At 39.4% G+C, this 27,992-nt stretch overlaps 1 protein-coding gene across 1 annotated transcript in view; it reads right to left on the minus strand.

The window, feature by feature from the left end:
- Window positions 1-27,992, minus strand: part of lingo1a (leucine rich repeat and Ig domain containing 1a) — a 125,605-nt gene that overhangs the window by 45,344 nt on the left and 52,269 nt on the right. Inside the window, exon 2 of the mRNA XM_084364464.1 lies at window positions 23,750-23,895. The gene's annotated coding sequence lies outside the window, so the exon portion shown is untranslated. The remainder of the gene's footprint in view (window positions 1-23,749; window positions 23,896-27,992) is intronic.

Genomic DNA, 27,992 nt, shown 5'->3' on the forward strand with positions numbered 1-27,992 from the left:
CCCCCTCTCACACACCCAGCCAAGCAAGCAAACTGTGGAGAGGTTGGAAACAGCGTATATTGCATTCACTCTGGCCACTGCATTGTGTCAGCACAATCTCATTATTTCCATGCACTTTCTGAGGCAATTATTGGGTGGGGAAATGCTGGCTCTCTATTGGGTGGCTTTATTTGTTCCAGGGTTATGGCCATCTCTCAATGTGTGGCTCCGAGCAACATGCCGGTCCCCTTACGGTGCTGTTTATGTGTGAGTGCTTAGAGGTTGGGGAGTGCATTTGGATCATTATTAACCGTTTCAGTGACGAAAAGGACAATGCTGAAACGGCTGGTGGGAGTTTAAGTAAGTGCCTTAGGGGTCAAATGTCAAAGAGGACGCTTTCCTTTCGTCTGGTAATTAGATAAACTGAGCAGAGCTTACAGCCAGACCCAATACATGGAGTTTCATACTGAGCCCACCCCTCCCCCAAGTCTGTGATGTAATAATTACCATGCCATTCAGAGGGCCGGATTCCAATGTCCTGTTGTTCTCCCTATTGGGGATGAGAATATCACCAAAAGCTTGATTCTGCACTTAAAATAATGGCTGTTAACCGAGCCCCACCTCAAGTCGAGCTACTGATTAGAGCAACAGGAAGCTAAATGCACCAACAGCAACAGAAAAAATAGGTCAATTCAATGGCAGGGAAGGCGATTCTGGAGAAGGATAGTTAATTGTTGAGTTTCATTCCCACTAAGTAATTTGGGCCTTAGCGTTGGTATTTTATGACCTGGAATGAGACTCAACAATCATCTATCTTTCTCCAAAATCACCTTCCCTACCTTTAATTGTGAGTTCTACTCAGGAAGTAAAATAAGTAAAGTAAGTAAGTGAGTGATAGAGTTAAAGTGCAGCTACTAGCAGGGCTGTGTTGGCTTTGTGGCATTGGGATTGTTTCATCCTACCACCTCTTGTACTGTTGGCTGTCATTGTAAATGATCCCTGTATGAATTGATTGATTGATACATTTGTTTATTTGCGTGATTGTGTTCAAGATATCTTTCCCAGCAGTGACAAGCAAAGGAAACAAACAAACACAATGTGGCAAAATGGAGCGTGTCAGTTTTTACAGTGTTTTTCATATTTTACAAGGGAAACACATGCTTTCATCAGTTTTCATTTGTCTCGCTTTCACTGAGGGCATAACACATGATGTCACAGCACATACAGTAGAACAGTAGACGACAACTCAGACTCAAGACAGATGGAGTTGTCAGCCCAGTCGCCGTGAATACAGTGTTGGCTTTTTACATTTCTTACCACATCAACATTTCTATAACACGTGTCATATCACATTGACATTACATGTATATGAGCTGGCTTTCGTGAAGGGAGGTGGTGGTGTTGCTAGAGCTAGGCGAGAATGCTGCCTTACTAGAGACCACTGTTCATTTCAACATTTGTTATACACAGCTGTGTAAGTGGCAAGTGGCAAAAGAACAAGTTAAGCCAATCTTATCTTTTTCTCACCCTAACCAAGTTTGTGCCTTAACACAATCAGACCATGATCACACGGTTGTCACAACAGAAAACTGAAAACAGAACTGTTACAGCCCTAGTGTTGTGGGCGTGTTTGTGTTGTGCTTCCACTTAGGTGTCGCCCTCGTTCTCCCCCTCCTCCTTGCCTGCGTGTGGAGGCCCACACCTGATCCTACTTGCCACTTAGGCCGGGTGATATAAAGTGCTGCTGGTGCCAGTGGGCTGGGCGGCTGTGGTGTGCAAGAGCCAGAGTGACTGAGCTACAGACTGCATTTTCTTTTTGTAAATAAACTATTTTCCAGCTTAAAACAACTACATCCTGTTTCTGACAAGGTCTAATGCATGGCTGAGATGGGGCTGGAGCAGCGGTCTCTATATTGTATTTAGATTTCTGGTTTAAATTTTAAAGTTTCCATTCCACAATTTTTGTTGTGTGGTTCATTGGTGCCTGAGCTTGGTCTTTGAAGACTTGTTGCAGGAATATAATAAGTTCATGCAGTGTATCTACATTCACATATATCATTGCATTCAAATGAAAACATGGGCCATAAAAGTTTCTCAACTCCCAGAGAAACATGTTGTAAAATGCATTTGATATATCTTTAATAACATGAAATACATTACATTAACATTGCATTTCATACATTTGACTTGGCAATACCAGTCCTAGAGATTAATCCAAGTTTTCGACATGATTGTTGATGCATGTCATAGTCACTTTGACATTAAGTGCATGATTTCCCTGGGAGCATATAGTTGTATAGTTGAAGTATTCTAAAGTAATAACCCAAGCCGTACGTGCTATTTAATATTAAAGCCTTTCAACGGAGGACCCTATTAACTACTTCCTGCCTCAGAACAGTTATTAATAGAAAAGCAGGTGACTTCTCATGCACAAGGAGACCCCTGTGGTGCTACATTTAATTTATAGAATTATAGTTGACACTGATGAGTGGAACATTGATTGAAGGTTAATTACATGCCAAATCTGAGCAGGGAATACCTTGTAACTATTCAACCGTTACGGTTCCGACCTTTGATACCTCTGGCCCAGTCTCACTGTTTAACCAGGTTCGATTAATCTGAGAAGAGGAGTCAATCTCAACAAATGATGGACTCTGCCATTGGGGATTTTGTACTGGCATGCATGTCTATATTTGACAGCAAAAAATGGTGCATTGGCATACATTCCCCACCCCCCAAGATATTATGCATGACATAAATGAGATGAAAGGAATAATGTAAATTAAAAAATGCGACAAAGGAAAAAGTGAGGTGATGTCAGTGACGTCCTAGATGTTGTGCATGACGTCCCTGGTTTTCATTTTCATTGTGAATCATTTTACTTTTTGCTCCAAGCAGTACTTCAGGTCATTATCACTTGCTTGCTTATCCCATGTTACTTCATTTTAAATCCTATTCGTAATTTCGATGTTTCCAATGATGCCAAAATGTGGCAGGAGGACATCAACAATATCTTCAATGATGTTGCAACAAAAAACTTCAATACTTCAGTAAATATTAGCATCATACCTCCCATGAAAAAACCCACAATGGACATACTATATGATGTAGTGTGTTCATTATTGAAATCCACCTTGAAGGATAGCGTGATCAACCAGTCTAATATACAGTTAAATGGACTGCATTTATGTAGCATTGTCTAGTCTCTGTCTACTCAAAGTGCTCTACAACACATGCCACATTCACCCTTTCACACACACTCATACAGTAAATGGTAAAGGAAAAAAGACTGTACTTATAGAGTTTTTCTAGTCTTAGCAACCACTCAAAGTGCTTTATAACACAAATTTGCATTCAACCATTCATACACAACCATACACTGCTGACAGAGGTTACCATGCAAGGTGCAACCTGCTCTCAGGATTGATAACCATTCATACACACTCACACACCGATGGAAGAGGAGCAATTTGGGGTTCAGTATCTCGCCCAAGGATACTTTGACATGTAGACGGCAGGGGCTGGGAATCAAAGCACTGACCTTCCGATTGGTGGACGACCGCTCTACTGCCTGAGCCACAGCCACCCACACAGTGATGGCAGAGGATGCCATGCAAGGTGTCAACATGCTAATCAGGACTGACACATTGCTGTTTTATCCAAAGCCCCACAATATTTGCATGCTCAGGAATTCACACAAACACACCGATTGAACAGCCATCAGAAATGATTTAGGGTTCAGTGTCTTGCCCAAGGACAATGCCGGGGATCGAACCTTTCCGATTAGTGGAATACCTGCTCTACCTCCTGAGCCAAAATCCAGTTAGTACAGGATTTTCTCCCTAAGCAATGAAAGGGTTGTGACGTTACTGAATCTGTGTCTAGTCCAGTTAGTCCAATCACTCCAGTTAATAGCGGAAGAAAGGAAAGCTGCATAACTCAATTGGACAAGGAAGGCGCACTACAATGCAACCCCACCCTCCGAAATAATACAAAAAAAATCTCCTGCGTAACCCTGACCAACTTGTCCTAATATAACCTACCTTGCTGCATCGCTCGCCAGCAGAAAATGCCATACTCTCCTATCTTTTGATTTATATTCAAATCCTCCAAGGCCTGCATGTACGATGCAAAGCCAGGTCTCCCTACAAACAGAATACCATAATCACTTTCCCTTAATGTGTTTTCTCACACTGCTCCCTTGCTTCAGACTTTTACTGGAGTCCTGACTCAGCACCAATCTGCTAGCAACAAATTATGTTCCTTTCTCTCACAGGGAGGAAACAAATATTTACAAATGGCATCTCTCATAATGATGCAGACATGCCGTAACTCAATCTCATTTGGCTAATCTGAGAAATATGATTGACTAAGAGGGTTAGAGGCTTTCAATTTCATACGTTTTGACCTTTAATTACACTGCCTCATCTGACCAATTAGTGTAAATACCAGAACAGTATTTATCATCCTAGCTTTATTTGTCGAATCAGGCCAGTTTCTTTGACATCATGTACAGTATGAGTTAAAAAAAACCTTAGTTGTTAATTTAAACATATTTTTTCAATAGCTGTAATTTAAACATAAAAGACCTTCCATGTTTGGTTGAAACTTGAACGGTTTTGTGAACATCACCTACAGTACCATTTCATGTTGGACCAACAAATAAAGCGACACAGGCCAATCGATTGTCTCTCTTTCAGTGGGGACTGGAAACAAAATTTGTGAGGTGTCTCTGGACCAATTCTGTGGATGTGACCGTGTTTCGCTCTATTTAATAGCCTCACACTTTACCAGAGTTTCTAGTTGATGGCTGAAGTGAAAGAGGGACTTGACGCAGCCTTGGCAGGAATCTCAGAATTAAAGGTGAGGCAGGCCACCACAAGTATCCTACTGATACCAAAGCCAATAAACACTTGCTGCTCCCAGCTGGAGAACAGCCAATGCCACAGGGAAGCAGCAGGATTAAAAGGTCTCCTGAACGATTGATAGGGCAAGGTGGGCTCAGCAAAGTGTGCACAATGACACATGCTGTGTCACCCTGTATTAGCAGTAGTGTATAATGTTTCTCAGCTGAAAACACCTTTATAATTGCTGTGTGATTCTATGCCTTTGTCAACATGTAGGGGAAAATATTGTTTTGCACCCCTCAGAAGAAAATAAATACTGTTGCTACCAGTCAAATAGGCCACCTGACTGTGTATAGGACAAAGAAAGCTGTCATTTCTATTAAAGGCCAAATCTGTAATTTTGTGACAAGAGACATTACAAACAGTATATCATTTAAGAATTTGAACAGATGAAATGCAAGCATTTCATTATTCTATAGATAATAGTAGGCTAACTAGAACAGTAAAACTACTATTATCCTTATACAGGATTACAGGATCAGAAAAACATTAACCACATACATTAAGTCTAACTACAATTTAAATTGGAAGTGTGGTGTCCTAGCGGCTTTGGGATTAGGCACTGAACACCTCAATGATCCCTTGATCTTTGTTGCATGCAACTCTCCATCTTTGTTTAATATAAAATTAATTAAGTAATTAATTAATTAATATCTTATAAACTCTCACCCTAATGCCTTAACAAGTGGAAGTGTCAGCAGCTTCCAAATGTTGGTGCAAGCAGCCCTTCTTCTTTTGTGTTTTCTTAACATGGTCAAAGATTGAGCCCTTAAAACATGCAAGCGTGTAGGCATTGTGGCCAACAGAGAACACAAAATATATTTTAGTTTTTTGACTGACGAATCTCTATTTGTTTAAATGGAATCCCAATTTAGGAGAGTGGGTGCAAGATTCTCCATTAAGTGGGAGTGCAAAACAAGCTTACTGCCAACAGCTTGAGTAAAGCTCTTAACTAAACTATTATTTCACTTTCAATGTTTTTGTCTTTCTTTTACTAACAGCTAGCTCACACAAAAGTTTTGTTAATCTCTTATGTCCCTCAGCACTCAACTGACAAGTACTGCGCTTGTTTTTCCTCTACATGTTGGAGGCCTATATTTGTGTAGGAAAATGGTAACAGACTCGAGACACGGCCAGTAAAAGGGCACCATCAGTATGCAAATTCTGCAGAATCAATATTATTTATGATTCATATTGCTCTCAAAAATGATTCCAGCGTTTATATTACCCCTGCCAAGGTGGTTATATTTTCACCTGTGTCCGTTTGGTTGTTGGTTTGTTTGTCAGCAGGTTTACACAAAAACTACAGAAAGGATTACCATAAAACTTTCAGATGATTACCCCCCAGCTTTTCGTTAATTTCTCATGGAATAATGCGTGGATCCTGATCAAAAGAATCAGGTGTAGGTGGTTGGTATCTATGAGCGAGTACAATTTGAATTCGATCCTCGGTTTGGCAAGCTTTAATTAAGGTAAGCACTTATGGGTGGTTCAAATTTTACAGGTCTTTCAGTTTGATAATTGGATTTGGCTTGATTGAATTAAAGGGGGCTGTTGGGCATCAGCAGTGGTATGTACTCTACTGAGTGCCATTCTAGTTTTCTATCTACTCTTTTACACCACTAAATATATTCCAATTTTTGCATGGATTTGTTTGAAAGGACTGCTGCACCTGAATCAAAAGAAGACCTTGTGTCTTTATTTGTTACTATATTAATCACTAAGCATCAATGCCTCATTTTAAGTGTTGGGACATACTGTACCTCGATGGCACTCAAACAGGGGGTGAGAGTGAGAGGCAGTACACTCTTCAGTTTGAAGTAGTTTGTAATTAAAGGGTACAGATCTTACAATGTGTATTGGTAAATAGAGCAGAGGAGGAGTGTAATTATTATTATTAACTGTGATCTTGATAGGTAGCCATCAAGAATAGTTGTGCTGAATTGAATTAATGATATAATAATAATAATAAACTGTCCTTGGCACATGTCAGTGACATCTGAGATTGAAATTGGAGGCTTTTAAAAAGCTGAACATGTCACTTATCCCGAAGCTGTCACGTCGTGTGATTAAGGCGTTTATTCTAGAGTACAGAGGCTCCACACTGTGCATCTACCGAAGCTTTTAACAGCTGTGCCAATCTTAAATGTGACCCTGTAATTGACCTCCGCTTCACAAATAGAGAGGTACAAATTCATTTCTTCTACCACCTTTGTACACTAGCCTTTGCACTGCACAAAGGCCTAAACAGGACCTTGTAATGACACTTTGCACAGCCCCTTGAGCCCTGCTTAGCACTTCACTTTTAAGGCTGTTGACACAATGTTGTGGCATGAAAGAGCTTTGGGACAAACAGTTTGCATAATTGCTTTTGTAAGGAACCCTTTTTGAAGTCTCAAGGGTTCTAATGTAATTCCCATGATAGTGCTATTATCTAACATTGCTTTCACCTTCCTGCCATGATATGCTCAGAGCTGCAAGTAATCATGGGTCGAGGAAAAGATTAGAAGCCCCGCTTGCAGGGTTCTGGTCTGGGATCACCTTGATGCATTTCTTTTGCAAACGATTTATTGCCATTCGCTCTTTTTCAATGATCCCCTTTCCAGATCATTAAAGCACCTTTGGCTTGAACTTTGGTGTTGCACACATCATCTGCAGCATCCCCCCCCCGCCCACTGACCCACACCTGCAGTATCGAGAGACCATCCTTCACATTCTGCAGAAACAACAGCCAACAAATCGCTTCTCAATAGGAAGTAAATGACTCTTTCACAATCAATGCTTTTTTCCTCACATGCGACACATTAGTTACTGCCACTTGGTACCACGGCAGGTTATTTGTCAAACAGCTGGTTCATGTATGCTTTCACTGAGGCTGTATTTCTTGATTGGTTTCCCAGTGAAAAGAAGCAAAGTGAATGAAGGCTCATTTTAACATTAAAGCGGGAATGATGAAGAATCTAACATTACACGTGCTATTAAACACTCCTAAACCTCACTTAGAATGTATAAATCTTCTGCATGCAGGTGCCCGCATGAGATGAGATGTCAACTGTGCTGGGAGCCCACCCTGCTAGGTTCTGACTGAGTCGAATGGATTCTTCTTGTGATCCGTGTCTTGTAACATGGAAAGCAACCGCAGTATTCTCTCTGTTGGTTGTCTCACTGAACCCACTACTGAGACACCTAGTCTCATTAAACCAGTGTGCTGCTCACTGTAACTTGCCACGCTTTGTTGCCAGCAGACAGAATAATTGGGGATATCAATTAAGGTCTGCTTACTGTCTTACCATCGCGCTGGCACACTTCACCAGTCTCCAGGGTGGTAAAGTACAAAGGATGTCCAGCCTCACCTCAGTGAAGTTCTATCCGGTAATTTTGAAACAAGCCTAATAAGAATAAGACACATTTAAACAGTATGATTTCTGTTTAAATTTAGTTATAGTATTTTTCTTTATCGTTATTTTCCTTGAGATCTGCAGTCTCTAGAAACTATTTATTGTACTTACCCAAAGGTATGCCTTTCGTATACAGAAAGTAAAACAGGTTGGTAAAGTTAGGAATCAACATCTTTCTTTTTCCTTTCATAGGAGATTTACGTTTCCCTCTGGGGATGAAAAAGTAATTTCTTGACTTCTCTGTTACTCGCTACCTCTACTCTTGACCTTGAGGAGGAATACCTCTCTGATCACTGTCGTTTTTATTCCCAGCCGTCTGCCATGCCTTGAGAAAGGCTACTACTAGAAGAGGCAATAAGCAAAGCTTGCTGGGCTGAATATTGGCTGTTATTAGTTTGTCTCTCTCTGTGTAAGTAAGTGAGACACACAGAGTAAAATGGTTTAGTTTTCTGCTAAGTGTATGTGTCAAGATTTTCTGACAAATATTTAATTGTATTCAAGCACAATAGAAATAGATGGATTTGCTTGCAAGGAATGAACATTAATAAAAGTTAGCCATGTCTAAAAAAAAAAACTAAGAAATCAGGAAATTATCTAATTTTGTGACTCTATAATTCCAAATGTTGTATGTAGAGTACACATTAAAACCTTTATGTTTGATGTATACTTTGAGGCAACCGTAAAGATGAAAGGTGATCCACACAAATGCTTGACTGCATTTTCTGCAGTGTGTATTCACTTCAAAGCCAACCATTTCACAGCATACACATAAATGGGACAGCATTTATGTCCCATCAGAATACACTGCCGTGTCAGAATACACAGTTGACCCTTTTAGGTTAGTTGAAACAGAAATTACAAGTTAAGTAATAGTATTTTCAGCAATAACACATTTTGAAGAGAATGTGTCATGTTGCATCATTTCCATGGAGCTGCACCTATTGATTTAACATCATATCTAGATTGTTATCAAGCATGACAACCATATTTAAGGCTGAAACATTCTCCACATCGTCCTCTGTTATGGCCGATATTGATGACCTTGGCATAATAGCTCCAAAGCCTGATCAGACAGCCATATGTGCAGAACAAAAACAACTACAGCCTCTCATGAGGGAATATGGAGATCAAGCCAGAACAACTTACCAGACTGAGACATTCATGGCACACTGTTACACACATATATACAGCATGTGATAAGGTTAAATGACAAACCAGTGGCATATGGGGGCGGGTTTAAGTGGTGCTTGATGCATTCCTCTTTGCAATTCAGCAGCGGCTGGCAAATAACACTTTAGAGATTTACAGCATGGATGCATGAGCATTTAGGTAGACCTCTATTTTATGTGAATGGTTGTGTAGAGAGAGCAGATGATGGTCATCTGTGAGCTCCATTTCTGCAGGTTCCCCTTTTCACTCCAAGAGGTGAAAAGGTAAAAATAGTCTACACATAAAAATGGAAATGCAGTGTAGAGTACCTTCATGGCTGAATACAGAAAAAGGAAGTGCGATGTTTAGAGAAACTGTGCTGAGTGAAATAATATTTGGAATAATATTCATATAATATTTCAGAAAAAAATGGGCACAGATGATGTAAAAGAAACAGAAAAAAGGAAATTTAAAAATGAAATAAATGATTATCAATAATAATGATAATTATTTTCCCACCAAATCTTTCAATAAATTATCAAATAAAAAAGGTCAGCAACAATGTATCAGCCAGTAGTGCTACTTGATTATGATTATTCTTTGTATTCTTATTATTGTCATTGGCGAAAGGGATTAATTTGAGACAGTGGAATAGAGAAAGAAAGAAATACATTTGTGAGACAGGCAGTCACTAGATAGGACACAGGAAGGCAATATCAAACTACCATCCTTATATCTAACATGGCAGGAAGTGAAGGCATATGGTTGTGGAGTTTGGGGAATAGTGCAATTTAATTGAATGAGCCCAGTATAAAAGGAAAGTACATCACACCAAATACCATTACAAATGCCACATGAAGTGCGTCACAGGTTTTGAGGTATCTCCCTCAGGCAGGCTTGAGAGACAAAACCACACATTCTGCAGAATGCAGCGAGGTCATACCAGAGACAAGACCGAAATGATTATGTTTTTGTGTTTTCAGAGGTGGGTGTGAGGTGTGGGGGCACATTAATCAGGTTACGGAAATAGAATGGTTTGCTCCTGTGTAATAGAAAATGATGCAGTTAGCGGAGGCAAGGTGGGTACTGATGGAAATAAGTTTCTTCATCTCTTCCATCTCCTTCCGGTAAAAGCAGACTGAACAACAAATCACGAGCACACGGCGGCTTCCTGTATCGACTTACTTATATCCCTCACTGATAGCTGAGGTTCGTTCATCCACTGTAGAGTGAAATCACCAACAAAGCCGGTAAAACAACTGGTCAAAAGCGCAAACGCTGATGCAGCATGCATTTCTTTTCAGCTATGGCTTATCTTTAAGTAAATAAAACTTTGGTCTAAGAAAAGTACAATATTTTAATGTGAGTGGTCTATCCAAGGCTTTAAATGCCTTCATAAACAGGGTACAATCGTGATCAGGACAGACATCACAAGCAAGGGCAGCACCGTGACCTCGAAAACACAGATACCAACCCATAACCAAGAGATAATAAGCTGGATCAAATCGACAGCCGCCCATGTGACCATCGACAGCTATGCCCAGTGAAAGTGTCCTCGACCTTGAACAAGATACTAAAATCAAACCAGCTCAATTATTATAAATCAACCCTGATAAGAACATCAGCCACATGTCAAAAACAAAATGAACATAATCAAAAACCATGTGTCAAGAACGGCTTATCAACAAATCATAGTGGGAAAAAAAACAGTTCTGGACATATGGCTATATACAGTATAAGGTATGGTGAGATAGTATAGTATAGTATACAGTACACAACAGACAGAGCAGATGCAGTTTAACAAGAAACACAGAGTTATAGAGTCAGAAGCAGAATTTGATGCACAATTATGAATTACAGTTACAATAAAGAGAGTTAAATAGCAAAAATGACCCAAAAACATTGAAAGGAATAGGACTTAATATGGACCACAAAAAATGTGAATAGTTACTGATGAACTAGTGAGGAATAATCAAATAATGAATCATTATTGAGTTATTTCTTGAATTCAAGGACTTTAATATAGAAGATAATGATGAGTTAGTTGAAAACAGACAGGGAGATACAATGTTAATGGATCATTAGGCCATGATTAGTTCATGAGCATCTGTGAATCTGAATAACAACCACTTTCTTCATGATGTTTTCCTGATCAACTGTGAATCAGCCACTGAGTTGCACAAACTGTTAACATTCATTAATTATTACTTAATCATTCACATCACATTTATTTTCAATTTTGTGTTTTGCATTTACTGGCATATTAATTTATTTATTGAGCCATTTATACGTTTCTTTATTTATTGTTAATTTTGGCAGTTTCAGTCCTGCATAGTTCTCTGGTAACTTACCATTATCTACTTAACAGTCCTCAAATCAAAGTTAGTGAGGAACTAATCCTTAGCAATTCAATGATTATTAGAGTGTTGCCCGGTACACTTTAACGAGAACTTTGCCAATTTCCAACCAGCTTTGTATCACTACAATTTTGGTAGTATATGCAACTGAACAATGATAAACTTACCTGCACCCAGAACCCCCTGCCCTTTTGCTGGCAAAAAAATAGGCAGTGCAACAAACAATCACAATCCTGCCTATTTCTCATCTAAAATATTTGAAAAACAAAATGTGCTATAATACAATAATAGACGCCACTTTCCCAACAGTGAAGTACTTCTTTAATTGAACCTGAAATTCAATACGTACATCAGATTCAGCCTTTGACTCTGTAACTCTGTCTTTCTTGGTAAACTGCCTCTGCTCCCTCTGTTGTACTCCATCCACTACAAGCCATTTCTCATCTGTTTAACACATCAATATTTGATGTAGATTCAGCTCTAAAACCATACGGGCCAGCCTTGGATGAAGCTGAGTAGTATAATCTTTGGTAGCGTAGTGCACCCACCAATACGAGGGGCAATGACCTTCATGCACTGATGCTCTGCAATCATTTTAAAAGCAGAATCTCACCACTACAGAGTACACAAGATAAGACTAAACCTTTATAAGAGGAAGTTGGTGCTCACCCATAAGCCCAAAATCTGTTTGCAAACTCTCAGCATAAATCCAACAATCTGCTCCAACTCAAGCTATTCGACAGCTCTAGTCAATTAAGTCCAGCTGTGCCTCTTTGGTCCGTAAACTTTGAACCTGTGACATAACGAGAAAAAAATAAAACAATAGGCATCCCGCTGCCTACTGCGACTGTTCATAAATTTAGCAAACACATCGACGCCCTACTGTCAGGTCTCCTGAGCCACATCCTTGTAGAATTAATTACAAAAGCCATTTCGTGTTTTAAGATTAATGACTATTGGATATCCATTTAGAGGGCTGTTAACAGATACATCATAACCAATAGAGATGAATTCCCATGGACATTTTAATATCACTCCATATAATTAGGTATTTGTAGCAAACACAGCACACACAATTGCTACTAAACTACCGACTGTCGGGAAACATGATGTATTTGCATTTCTTCTCCCGCTGAGTGTCAATGAGTGTGCTGACATTCATACAGACAATACTTCGAATCCCAGTTATGCTCTTATTAGAGACAAGCTTTTGTGTATTTTCATATTCCATTCGCAAACACTCCTGTAGACACGAATACACCGCCTGTTTCCATGGCAACAGATTGTGGCAAAAAAACCCGACAGGAAACATAGGGTTTATACATGTACAATAAAGGACAGGCGTCAGTCTTGAAGGTTTTTGTGAATTCCAGGCATCTTAGTCAGCTTCCTCTTTGTCGGCATTAGAGCTATTTGTTCCCTTATACATTCATGCTCCATTATAGCCTCAGAAGAGGGTTATAACTCTTATTTTTCTTTAACACTTGACAAACTAAAACACACAATTTTCTCTTCCATCTTAAGCATGTGTGTCTGAATTTGAAGTGCACTACTGCCGCCACTGTGCAGCCGTACAACAAACAAACATTTCAAAGCGATCCCTAGGTGGTACCTTTCAAGCGTGTGCGCCTTCGCTTTATGTGTCAACTTAGACTTTGTATGTGAGCTCACGTCAATATGTACAGCTGGTGCATACGCTGCAAGACAATGGTAGTAGAGCACTTATGTACCACAAAGCTGAACTCCCGTAAATCCATTTACATGATGGAAATATGGCCCCTGCATGCTTTGGAAGGCTGACCTTGGATTCTTGTTTTGCGCTTAGCAGCAAGGATTAGAGGAAATCTTCAACAAACACACATTTTGCTCCGAGAGATCTGGGTCTTTTTTGCCTCAGCTTTATTTCAAAACCACAAAACAAGGCTACTTTTGAACTGCAATCTCTGGCAATTGACAAAAAGGGAAAATACTGTGCAAGGCTGTGATTTTTCTCTTATCTTATTTTCTTTTCGTGTTAAAAGTAGGTTGAGCTGAAGGCAAGGAAACTTACTGATATTCAGTTCTATGAGAAGAAAGGACTTTCCAAAAGTCAAGCTAAACTCTTGGGTAATGTGACCTCCCTTATAAATTAATAAAAAAAAAAATCTATCTTTTTAGCTCTCTGGCGCTGCCCTAGCTGCTGATTTATGCCAGGAATTACTGAACTCCAGGGGTGCTCTGAATTGCTGGGTGGCATTTTTGGGAGGAGTAAAAAGCTCCTCTTAATATAAACAGTATAAAACCTAATCTTCCAGATTTCCTATAGCTGTCTTGGGTTAAAAGGGACCACATTTTAGGGAGTGTTATTTCCATGTCTTTTTTTATTATAATGCAGGTCTAGGTGCTTGACAAATACTGTTACTGTAAAGTATCAAAACTCTCAATCCATGGAGAAATGTGCACAGTCTGTACTCAGAAACTCAAGCTTTAAATGAGCCATCAGGAGTCCTGTAAAGTCTATTCAGTCACCACCCTTAGCAATGCCCCCAGCACGACCATAGTTGCAATAAATATATTAAGAAATATATGTAATCCCCATGTCAGTTCTAGGTAACACAGATCCTGAAATGTCTTCTTTATTTCTGGATTTCAAGCAAATGTCAGTATGGACCAGATGTTGGCAAAGAGAGGGAAGACAAAATGAGCCAAGTTTGGAGACAATAATTGGAATAATCAGCTAAGACTGACAAACTCTGAATTGCAGATCCTGTGTGATTGACTGTGTGGTCTTTAGATTCTATAATCAAAATGTGAACATTGCAAAAAAAAAACATTACAAACTGTACACCATTTACACAAATATTGTTTTTATTTTTTAAGTTCAGGCAAACCGAAGAAAGTGTGGAGTTGAAGTCATTTGGCAAAAAGTTTAAATAAATTAAAACTTTGGGAAATGACAACTGGTAATTAAGAAATGTTTAGAAATGTTAAGAAACATTTTTATTTTAACTTTAATCACAGAAGAACATTTCAAGTGGTGGAACTTGGGTAATTGGAATTAAAAAACAGATCTTCACACCGGTCTCCTACCGCAGCCAAAGCATTTTCATTTCGTGGCAGCAGGGTTATGGCAGTTCCTTGTTAGACCATTAGTGCGACGCATGAACAAGCTCTGGAACATCTCATAATCACTGAAGCACACTTTACACTGAGCACGGAAGCAGAACTGCTTTGATTACCTTTTCACATGTCGGTGAGCTGGTTGAATAGCTTAGCCAAATGTAAAGGATGTTATTATAACATATCACACTTGAAAGCTAATTAACTCCTTGAGGGCAGGTTGTGGAGTTTGCAGGGACACACCTTGGAATAAATGTACACTAGAAATTTTGGTGGTTCTTATAAGATTCTGCATGTTGTATTTAATGTTTCTGAATTTCAAGACCGATTTCTTTTAAACCTACTGCCTCTGGTCTCTTAAAAGATGTTACTATTCCTCCCAACAACCCCAGCAGGAAGATAAGGACAGTGAAAGCCCTTGATAACTTGCATGCATTCAATGAAAGCTTGCATGACACTGAAGCTCTGCAGCCAGAATACTGGAACAGGAATAAACAGTGGCGGCCCTGGAATATTTAATGCCTTAGGCAAGGTGATGAATGGGAGATTTTTATTTGTTACTGAGGTTAGACTTTTCAGGTTTTCTACTGTGTGTTAAAGGTCATGGACGTGGCGCCTTTGGTAACATGCTTACGTGTTGTGTGTTTACAACCTCTGAAATAAACCACACACTGAGAGTGGTACTTTATGACAAAAAACAAACTTGCCTCCTCCATCTATTAAGTCAACTGAATACACAGCTAGGCACAAGTGGTGAATAGGAGGAGATAGCGACGTATGTGAAAAAGCATATGATCAAAGAAGGATCTTTAGATGAAACTGCTAATAAAATATTAGATAAAAAACAAGACTATGCTGCACCACCACTGGGAATTAAGTAATTACTGAAAAAAGTTTTGGTTTAGTACAAAAAATAATGTCTTGTAAAGCTTCATGAGTCAGAAGCTCTAGTTTATGTCAGTAGCAGAAGCTATTCGACTGTGGAAACCTGGGAGTATAGAGTGAACTGCAGCCAGGGGCTACATACATATTAAATGTATACTATTTCATGCACTTTAGGTTCAGTTGAAGAGAGAAAAAAAACATGTTCTGGATCATAAAAGTCTTATACAAGTGTGGAGATGTGCTGAAGGTGTAAGTGTATGTCCTGAAGCATTTTGTGTACTGTCCTGTAATGGTGGGAAAGCCAACCACAGTCTGGGAGGCTACTATACCTCTTCATATGTCATGACTTTGTGTAGCCATGAAAAAAAAAATGGCTAAATATTCAGGATTTTGTGGTTGGAAGTTGATGGCAGTTACTATATATACAATACTGATTAGGGGTATAAAACAAACCACCGCAAAAGAGGACATGCTCAGGTTATTAATTAAATATTTTTTTGTTACTGGTTACTAATGTTTAATTTAGTTTAATTGTAAGTTTTGTCACAGCATGATAAATTGGGAGGTATATGCTGTGGAAATAAACAGTGGGGGTATCGAATCCTGCAGTAACAATACTGAAAAGGTGGGGCTGATTAATTACAATGAGGTTTGTGGGTTGTCCCTTCATCAAGGATTAACAGAACTTCATCTGTTAAATGATTTTTTCTACCACTGAGATCCATCAGCCTTCAGACAAACAAATACTTATCTCTACACCTCCTCCTTTTCCCTTGTTTATCTGATCTTTATCGTTGTGCCGACTTAACAGTGAATTCATGATACTTTCGCATACACTACGATATGGTTTGTTATCATATGGCATGATATCTCTTGTTATATAATATTATGAAGACTGTTAGTCTTGTGTGTCCTGTCCAGACGTTTTCCAGTAGGGGGAAGAGGAGGCAGAACATTTGTAAAGCACCCACATCAGGCTCAACACATCCTGCTTGGCAGTGTGGGTAAGTTCAAATGGTAGAACAACACGTTCCCACTCCAAACTCGACAAACACAACAGCTTGTGCAGTGGCCTTATGCTTCACATAATGACGCTTTGCCAGTGTCAGTTTTGCATGTGAATGGCTCTATGGTCCAGTCAGCAGTAATACAAACATCTTGCTGACAAACAGTTCACATATTATGACATGTTATGACTTTGTGACTTATTAAGTTGTGTAACAGTCACAGTTTAGGCACAGAACTACTTGGTTGGGTTATGGAAAAAATTATACTTTGGGTAGGAATAACAACATTACTTACCTAATTTCAGTACATTGACTTGCTTACATAGTTTAAAAACAAATCAATCTTGACACTTGGTCACAAAGGAGAAGAGAACCACAGTCTCCAGTGGGGAAGTCCAGGGTATTACCCATCCAACCATGCACCGGAACCACCCCCTGACTTGGACTTTTCTTGCTCTTTATACTGCAGCGCCAAACTTCGATGAATAGGCCCACTGACCATGTTGTATTTGGTCACACACCATCAAGTCGGCCTTTATCAGGCTTTACTGCCATGAACCTAGAGGCTTATGTTTTGATATGTATATTGTCATTTTTGCTGTTTGTGAACACAGTTGAATTTAGTTTATTTGGTGACACATGAAGGTCAAGAGAGTAAGAGAAAAACAGTTTAGTATAAGAAATTCCTACTTGTAATGTGCCTGTTATCAAGGTGTAACAGTGAGGCTTGAATCAACCAAGAGGGAAGGAGTTGATGATGAGTCTTTGTTTGTTACCAAACTCCACCAGTCACAGAAAATACAGTATGTGACATAGTGACAAGACTAGGCTAAAAATACACCACCAAACAACAAAAAGTGCCAATCAGATGCAAGTTAGATCACCCAAAGCATTTTTTTTAATAGTTGTGAATATTTTGTGGTGGCATTTTCCTCTAATCTTTAGTTTCAACCAATGCATATATCTGATCAGATGGCACGAAGGAAACAATGCAGGATGAAAAGATACAAGACTTCTTCCTCTGTCTTTGTTTCCTCATCGAAGTTGCTGTCAAAATTGTTATTCGTCAAAACGGTTCAGAATGTCAGCCCAGGCAGGTATATCTTGTAAAGCGTTTTGTTGTGAGAGCTCCGACAGAGCTTACAAGGATTCTCCAAAAAATACCAACGAAGATTCCAGTGTAGCTTATTTGATTTTAAATGGTTGGTGGTAAGATATCCTTTGGTGGAATCAGAATGTAATTATCTAGTTTTGACAACTTGTATTGAAAACTGAGGGGTCTAACTGGAGGGAAATCGTCTCTAATTGGACAAAGAGCGAAGCACTGCCCTCAAGCACGAGAAACCAATTATGTAGCAGGTACCGAAAATAAACAGGCTGCTTCGCTCAGCCGTTCTTTGAGGAGAAATTCATGAATTCCAGATCAATCAAATACAGTCAGGGTGTCTAATGATGTGTACGGATAAATCTTGCATTTGACAGGGCACCGTGTTTGAAATGCAGTCACTGTGATGAAAACACGACGAGGCTGAAGCTAATTTTACCAACACAGTGTTAAAAAGCCTGAAATGTGGACTTTGGCTTTCCTTTAAGAATCTCATGCGAAGATGACATTATGTAAGCCGGTAAAATCAGGGATACTTTTATCAGACATTAACTAAATGGTGTTTTCGTGCATCTCAGTATGTTTTATTTGAAGTTCCGTCCTGTCTCGTCGACATGGATGCAGTTTCGCGCAGTGGAGAATGTTCAGAATTCAAAGGTCAAGTCGTGGGGGTTTTGTATGCAAGATGGAGTGCAAGCCATCGAACAAGAACATTTCTCATTAGCGCTCACTGAGAGGTGTTCCTTCATTGTTCTTATGCAAATGATGAATCATTCTCTGATGCTGTACATGGCAGTCATCCTGTGCAGCAGAATATATAATCTCCACTTTTAAAGCACAGTAAAATAGCTCTCGACATGTTTTACCCTGATGGAGAAGAATAAAGCTGACAACTGTTATACTCTATAAGCATTTTTTAAAAAAATCTTTTTATAATTCATTAATTTTGAGTGCATTGTTACACAGACTAGATGGCTTGTTTGACAAAGTGTTGAAATTATGAGAAGTGTGAGTTGCTGGGGCTCCAAGGAGTTTTCAGTGATTTAAAAACACTGAATTCTAAATGGCTTTGATAATTCAGGAAACGGAGGCTGTCACAGATAAAGTAAAGACCAGTTTGGTGAGACGTGGCAACAGGAACTCTCATCCAAAAACATTGATAACAGGAAGTGGCATTAAGAGTAAGCAGGTGAGGAGCATTTCTGCATTTTTCCAAAACATTTTGTATTCACTCTATTTTATGATTCTAGCGTTGAGGATGCTGGGGATTGTTGACTGAAAACAGATGTGTAAAACACAAAACAGATTAATGGATGGACTGATGTGTGGATTACTTTTTTATCAGATTTTGAACAGTATGTAACAAACTTCCAGTCCCAAATCCCAATTATGAAAGTTGTGTTCATGCCGATTTTGATTCTGAAATGAAGCAAAATACCTCTACACGAGATGGACTGGACTAATGACTATAGAGTGACACTGAGAAATACTCCTTTGGTGTCTCTCTCACATAAAACGAGCTGACCAGATAGAATCATGCACTAAACATACAGCTTTACTTTATAAATATCTCTTTTGAAAAAAAAAAAAAATGACCTCATTTTTATGCCATTTCTGCTAAATGGAAAGTCTGTAAAGATGTTTGAATGTTGTCCAAACACAATATTTTACCTGTACAATCACAATTAACACACAGTTCTGTGTTTAAATATGAATAAGCCTCACAAAAAACATACAAAAAAAAAAGCTTGTCAGTCACTTTATCCTCCAAAGATTGAGACGCCACATCCAAAATGCTCTATTCAGTCAGAGAAGTGGTAAGCATGGCTATGTTCCCTGTTGGCACCTTAAGGCAGCACTGAAAATACAATAAAAAAAAAGCCCCATGAGCTCGCCTGCATGTCTCATACATCTTCAGTCATGCGGAAGGCCGTCCGTCAGTTTTACTGCACATCGGCTTCCTCTCAACGCAGCATCGATGACTGATGGCCCTAAGTGCAACTAGATAACTACGGCAGGGGATGATAAAAATGTGAAAACACACATCCTAGACAGGAAATTGGCCATTTTGGAGCAATTGACACAGAGGAGCTGAAGTGATGGCACTTCCTGTAATGCTCCTTTTGAAAAGCGGAGATGTCTGGTTGTCCGCTGGGAGATGGCTACAGTCCACTGGACATATTTCTGAGGTACATTCACCTAATAGATCTCAATTATTTTGTTTTCTCCTAGCTTTTTCTGCTATTTTAGCTGTTACAAAGTCAAACCTAAAGGGGAATAAGCCTGTCATGAAAAAGTTTCATTCAATATCCTGGATATCTGCCCAAAAAGAATCAATTGAAACAAGTTAGAGAACGGTGAGGTAATATGAGGCAGAGTCATCAGATGAGGTGTAATCAAACCATGGCCTGGTAAAATTAGAGTAACAAGGTATAGTGAGGACCTATGAAAATGGATCGCTGGAGCTTAATGGTGAATGGCATATTGAAAGAGACAAGTGGACGTATGAAGTCATGAGGCGACTCAACTATATTTCACAATATTATATTATCTGCAACAGCATGGCTGGAATTGTTTTCAGCCGAGTCTGTATGTGTGTGATCATGGGAAAATATCATCACCCACTGTAGCAGAACCTACCACAGATGCTGTTTTGAGAGCTTTGCCAGTGCTCTGTGTGTCCATCTGTCCATCTGTCTGTCTGTCTGTTTGTCTGTGGACAGATTTTGTCTCCATAATAGCACGACAACCGGGCAGAATGCAGTCACAACACTTAACAGGTGTGTATTTGAGATCAAAATAAATGCAGAGTTCAAAGATGGGTGTGGTCCAAGCCAGAAGTAGTTGGTAGGAAAATTAAATTTGTAAGATAGTTGATTGGTGAGTCTCATTCCCAACTCGTCAAATACTGACGCTTTGGGGTGGTGGCCGGCCTGACCTACCAACCCAAAGCATCAGTATTTGACTTGTTGGAAATGAGACTCGAGGAAGGGCCAATTGTCCCCTCCATGCCCATGGTTTAAGTCACAGATCACTGCATCCCAGCTCCAATCATTCACATCCACTCTTAGTTGTTGTGGTTTGTCCCACATCGTTGGTACTAGTCAGCCCTTGTTGGCAGATTCTAGGTGATTAATAAGCATTTAATTTTGTGCCAGGCCAATCGGTGAGAGAAATCAATCTGATTGGCTGTTCAGCTAAGCGTATCTGTGCACTAGAAGAGAAAGGGAAAGCCCTTTGAGTACGTTGCTGTATCCATGATTGACACATTTTGCATGGTTTCCCTGCATTTTTCACCTCCACCTCTTTGCCAGTGCCATTTGCAACTTTTAATCAGACATATCCTCAATAAGAAGTAGCTATATTAGTAAGAGTAGTGTTAAAATGTTAAGCAAACACTGCAACAACTGCAGCAACAGTTTGTAAATCCGCAGTCCTGATTTCCCTTTTTGAATGACGAATACAGACTACCACCACCTGGTGGTATGGAGGGGTGTTTCCTTCCATGCAGACACAGAACATACGAGCTAGCTTGCTGTCGGCTGTAGGCTTTGTGGTGTGTTGAAGGATCTGTTGCCATGATACAGGCAACATGAGATAACACAACAGTCGGCTTTCGTCACCACTAGTTCTTTGATTTAAAACTGGAGACCATCCTGCAATGGGATCACACCAACTGCAGCACCAAATAGGTATGTATGGTGCAATGGCAGACATGACAAGTGAGTTTGATGAAACAGGTAAACTGTGCCATGTTAAAATTTGTACATTCCTTGTATCAAAGAAGGTGATATTTCAGCAAACACCTCTAATGTCAATGCCAACATTGGCTAAAAGTTGACCATGCGAGTATGGTTAGGCATATTGAATAAATCGCATAGTTCACGTGTTCACCAGTTTGGCATCAAGGCTGGTGTGATTCCATTGCATGATGGTCTCTAGCAAGGGTGGTGAAATATATGATAAATATCTGTTTTTATATTTAATGTCACAGCTTCTCATCTGTTATCTTTTTCCTTCAATGCACCAAATGTCTGAAAAAGTGCACTGAACTGAATTGAAATGATTGATGATCACGATCGTCACGCCCCAGCTGCTCTGCAAGGGTTATGGGCACATTATAGAGGGCAGCAGTTAACCTTTCTTACAGAGTTCAATCAAGAAATTATCTGTCATCTCTATATAATCTGACAGGAAAAATGGCATCAGGAAGACTGTTTATCCATCACTACACAAATGCGATTTACTGGATGTATCTCCTATGGATATTTTTATTTCCGACATAAACCTTGATCATGTGGTGAAATTTGAGTCGCTCATAGTTACAGCCAGCACAGACAGTCTGTAAACAAGTGGGTGTAAAATCACTTCAGTGCTGATTAATGATTCATTTTGTGTGTTGTCAGAAAGTGTTACAGGTTTAATGCTTATCAAACTGCATTACCACTGACGCCAGAGGATTGCAATGCTTGGGATGATTTTCTTATTGACCAACCATAAATGAAATGTTTTGCTGTTAATTAGGCACAGCAACTTGAAAGGCAAATGAAGAAGCATTTGTGGCACTGCAGCAATAACTGTGAAAGTAAGTTCATTGATGTCATGTTAAGCTTTAATTTATATGGCAAATACAACATGTACTGTAAATGGGGACTCCCAAAGATACATTAAAACACTCCAGAGGCTTTTGCCACAACATACATTCAGCATAAGTATGATGGTATAATTAAAAGTGTTTCCCAGAAATTACGTTCATATACAACTTAAAACAGCAAATATCTTTTCAGGGTAACCTAATGGCACATAGATTATGTTTTTTTCAACATAATGAGGAAACTTTTCAGTATATGTATGTGGCAAGCTGCAAGTTTTGATAGTGAAGTGTCATCAAAATATTCACTAACAGCTGATTTTTTTGTCATTTTTACAATTTCTGCTTGCAATGCAATATCTGGTAGCACCAACTAAACCATTGCTAAACTCTTTTTTTGGTTACTTTTAGCTAACATGACTTGTGTTGCAACACTAAATGTAGTTATTTTAACCCAAAGAATGATCTTTTGCCAACCCTGACCAATGAGTAAATAACGCTGTCACACAAATGCCATGAGTAAAAAGTACAATAATTGACTCTGAGATGTTGTGGAGTAGAAGTATAAAGTGGCATTGAACAGAAATACTAAAGTGCAAGTGCCTAGAATTTGTACTTCATTACAATACTTGAGTATGAAGTACTTTTCATCACTGTGCATGATGTGTTTTAACATGTGCTTTTGTTGACTGAGTCTAGCAACAGACAGGTTACAGGATACAAGCTGCTGCACTTTGTATGTAAATTTGTTATTGCAGCTCTTCCTACACTAGAAAAAACGCTGCCTGTGAACATAATCAAGGCAGCAATAACACTTCCCCTCCAAGCACAGGGTTCTGCATGTGGCCTCAGCCACCTGCCTGAGACATCATCTATAGAAGTCCCTGCGTTCAGGGGGATGCTTGGATTGATATGTATGGTGCAGTAATGTTAATTGACACTAATTAACTCACATGAGATGACAAGATCAAGTGTTTCAGCATTTGAAAAGCTTGTTCTAACTGCTGTGAGATGAGACTTTGTTAAGCCTCCGTTGAAAGCAGTCGCACCGATGCATGACAGATGGTTTCATGTTGTTTTTTTCAGAAAAGTTCTTGACTGTGCTAAATGTGGGCTGCTTCTTAAATGGGCCAGACGAGGCCTGCAAATCCAGCGTATTTCATTGCAACAAAGTTAGAGATGATGTTAGAATTACCCACTAAACTCAAATTCTTTACACTGCGTGCTGATCAGCAGGAAAGTCTCATAATTCGGTAGTGCAATAATACTCACAGGCAGTAATTGCTGGCCCGCTGATTCCAAAGAGCTGCTGGAGCTTCTTATTGTGCAGAAGGCGGGAGGCTGAAGATGTGAGGTGGGTAACGTCTCCCTTTAATCCACATACCCTCACAGCATTCCTTCTTCAATTTCTCAGCCACCTGCAAGAACCAAATGACAGTGGAAATGTTCACTCTGGGCTAATAAATCAGATGGTCAGGTAATTAACTTTGTCTCAACATGTGTTACTGAAATCTTCATTTATGAAAGTCAAATGTTTGAGGAAATACAGTATTACAGCATATAGAGAAACCTTTCATTCAAACAGCCATAATTCATTTTGCTCTGTAAATAGACACATTTTTTAACAGGTTTCATCATGTATTTGCATAAAGTCCCTATTTCTTTTGCTGATTTAAAGTACAATTTATTTGTTCAAGTAAGTTGTAATCAAACTACGTTTCACAAAGTGAGAAGCATTTTCACGAGCAGACATCTTTCAGGCGGTGTTCATAATTATCTAAAGACAGCTTCTATTGAAAGCCCTGATATACTGTCACCTGATATTCTGCATATATCCTCCGGACATGTGCTGTTTTAAGAGGGGCTGCCCTGTGACTGAGACTCCAATCCATAGCCTATTCCGATCACAGTGATCCATTTGATCTAGGAAGTTGGAATTTTGCGAGAGTTTCCAGTTGGCAATTTCATCTGGAACGTCCTCTGAAGTTGCATTTCTGACTCGGAAAGTTGGATGCAGCTCACCAACGCTAACCTGAACATCTAAGATGGCTGATCCGCAGATCAACTGCTGTGAAAGCTGTAGCATATATTTTATTAGCACTTGTGTCTTATTTGTGCCATGAAATCGGTCTTATACACAATACTATCCGTCCTCTATATGTTGCTTTGCTGCTGTTATGTGCAAAATACCATGTAATGCAGTGTTGTCAACTGGTACTGCTAACACGGGCTAGTGAATGCTAACCTGACTAGAAAGTTTTTTCCGACTTGACTATGAAATCATTTCCAGCTCCGATTTCCTACTTCTGAGGTAAAGACAATGCTCTGTCAGAGCTTCCTTAGTGTTCTGACCGAACACTAGCTGTAAAACTCTACGAATCTATGTGGTTTTTATTGCTCTTTAAACACTCAATGGCTGATTTTCAGTCTCATTAGGGGCAGCGGAAACAAGCTTTAATATTAATTATATAGCAAAATTGTTATCAGGCAGCCAATATTAGCTTTTTAATTAGCTCTGTTTTGGTCCGGCTCTTTAGCTGCTAAATGTGTCACACCAGCTAGTCGCTTACTGTGCCTGACTGCTGTTTGTTGCTGGGCAGATAGCATACAATGGGTTTATAAGAGCTCTCCACTGAACTTCCTGCTGTGGTGAGAAAAGCAATGCTGAAAGACTCAATCATACACATAGTCACTGGAATGATTCATTAAAAAAGCCCTTGGGGATATTGCATACAGGCATTATGAAAAGCCTTGATTTCAGTATATCATGGTTGAAGTCAAACAATAGACATAAATGAAAGTTCATAGTTTTCAAACTATCTGCAAGGACATCCTCATCCTCAGGATAAATGAACAGATAAACAACAGAGTGGAGTTTGCATAAGTGTACCTGAGGCAGAATTTGCTTTAAGAAAGGATAAAAACAAGACAAGCTGACATTTACTATTCTAGACGTGGACGACCACTAACTATAAGAATATATTTATTCATGCAGTAACCTCATATTGAAGACGCTTCTTGCAAAAGAGTACAACAGTATTTCAGCTTTGCTTTTTTTTTATTTCACATCTCTACTTGCTGCCAGTAATAACCACATGCTCCATTTCCCTCTCTGTGGGTGAGAGACGATCAGACTTTGGAAATGCCAACGAGATCTTGAGTATTCAGAGGTTGTGGATGCTGCAGTTAATTTGTTCCTTCATTACAGAAAATAAATAACAAAAGGGCTTCTGGTGAAATTATTAATATTCACATTTCCAATAATTAATTTTGTATTACAGCATTTGACACTTGAGGCTGTTTGGACTGCCAAATGACAAGTTTGGTCCATGATAATGACAGAACCAGGCACTTGCACCCAAAAATCAGAAGCTGTAGATGTAATTTGTCATACAACCACAAATATCGATATATCAGCTGAGTTGCATTTATCAGCAGACAGCTCAAATGGCTTGGCAAACACGTACTTGAGCCTCCACATTTGATACGTACACACAGAACCAGCTGACGCATTTAAATCAGAAGGGATGAACTTCCCTTTGATTTCCTGGCTGTGAAAAAGTAAGACCTTGGATCCAAAGCAAAGCGTTGGAGCATCTGTGCTGAAGTAATTTGTCTGCAGAGTTGTTGGCAGTGATAGAGACACCTTGTTCTTCCTCTGCAAGATGTTCTACATCTCATCTGCCTCATTACTGGCAAAACAATTAATTTCAAGGTATGATATTTGGTTTCGGATTATTTAACAGCATCTGCGGTGCGGCTCATGCCACATTATTATTGACATAATTGTATATTATATAGCTGAACCACCATGTTACTCCTCTTATGTACAGTCTGATCAGTTTACACATGGGAAAAGTGAAAGAAAAACAAGATAAACATTTTGGCATTTGCGGCAGATAACATTTTAACATTAACGTTTTTGGTTGATTGGTTGGGCGGCTAATACTGCAGCAGTTTCTTTGCTGCTTGGTTAAGTTTAGGAAAAGATCATACTTTGGGTTAAAATAGTTACATTCATCTCATAAGGTAAGTTACGTAAGTGACATAATTCACGTCATATAACATACTTGACACCCGTTACCTAATTTGCACACGTTAACTTACTATGTTACATCAATTAAAAACATGTCCTTCCTGACTCCTGGTCCCAAACGAGATGCAAACCCGCTCTGCCGAGGGAAATTCCTGTGAATGACTCACCCAAACGCCCCAGCCACCCCCATCAGACTTTTCTCGCTCCTTACTGTATACTACAGCATGAGAGGGTTGCTTCAAGACGTGATTCTAGAGGTGCAGTATCTGATGTTTTGGGAGTGAGAACGGGCTGTGTTTGTGTTTGTGCTGGCTCAGTTAGCTTCCAAAAAGCTATGAATATATGAATCAAAAGACCCAAACTTGCAAAAGAAGTTCAGTGTTATTTATAACCTGCACCTGTAGTTCTGTGCATAAGTGGGCTGAATCAACAATGGGCAACAACTCATGAAGGCAAATCCTGGGGTCAGGGAAAACCTTTTTTGACCCATAATTCACTTTTCTAACAGACTATGTGTAATTGCTAGCTATGTGATGTGATGTGAGATATTCTCCCAGCTGTAATAAAGCATCGATGACATTACTTGCTGAAATAGCAAACACACTATGCTTGGCTTCCCTCTGATAATGCACAAAAAGCTGCTTCAGTGAAACCTGGAAGTCAGCTCCTCATCAAAACTGCTGCTGGCTATTTTAAGAGTGAAGCAGAGCTTGATAAGGGAATTGGCCCATTGTTTCCCCCACTTGAAAGCTGTCAACCTGAGCATGCAAAGATTATTCCTGCCACTCCGCCACATTGATGGGACCTCCGAGAATATTATTGTTCCTGCCGCAGCCATACGTCCGCCATGACATGCGGAGTATGTAACTGCTGCATGTTACTCTGTATTGTATTGCTGAGATAAAGGCAGCTTGGATGACTTTATTTGTCTGTTTATTTTTTGAAAGCATAATGGACGCAGGGTTCGAGGAGATTCAATACAATATCCTCAGAACAAGCAACCTCTTCTTCGACAACCTTGGTATAATCACAGCTAAAAGGCATAAGCACACAGATATAGTCTAAATAGAAACTGAACCCCATAAAGTAAATAGGATACTGCAGAGAGAGAAGATGAGTCATGGATAAACACCATCTGCAAGGCATTTAACTTTTAAACATTTAAAACGGAGAACAGGGAACCACACGGAATGGAAAACAAGATCATGATAGACGATGGGGGGTACTGTGTAAAAATCCTCCCAGTATGCTTGACGGAAAAGTAATTTCAAGGGTATAGTATGAAATGATATACAGTATAATATAAATGCATGCATAAGTGAACTGTGGATCAACAGCAGCAAAGCCTCTGGGAATAAAAAAAATAATAAAAACTTTTTCCCAGTCTCTATCATGTGCTCGCATGATTTTACAAATCATCTCCGTGAGCAGAAGTCTTTGCTACAGATAGCTCGGGACTTTGCTTTTTTTCCCCATGTG

The sequence above is a fragment of the Pagrus pagrus genome (assembly GCF_965226575.1).
Source record: "Pagrus pagrus genome assembly, chromosome: 10".
Classification (NCBI taxonomy): domain Eukaryota; kingdom Metazoa; phylum Chordata; class Actinopteri; order Spariformes; family Sparidae; genus Pagrus; species Pagrus pagrus.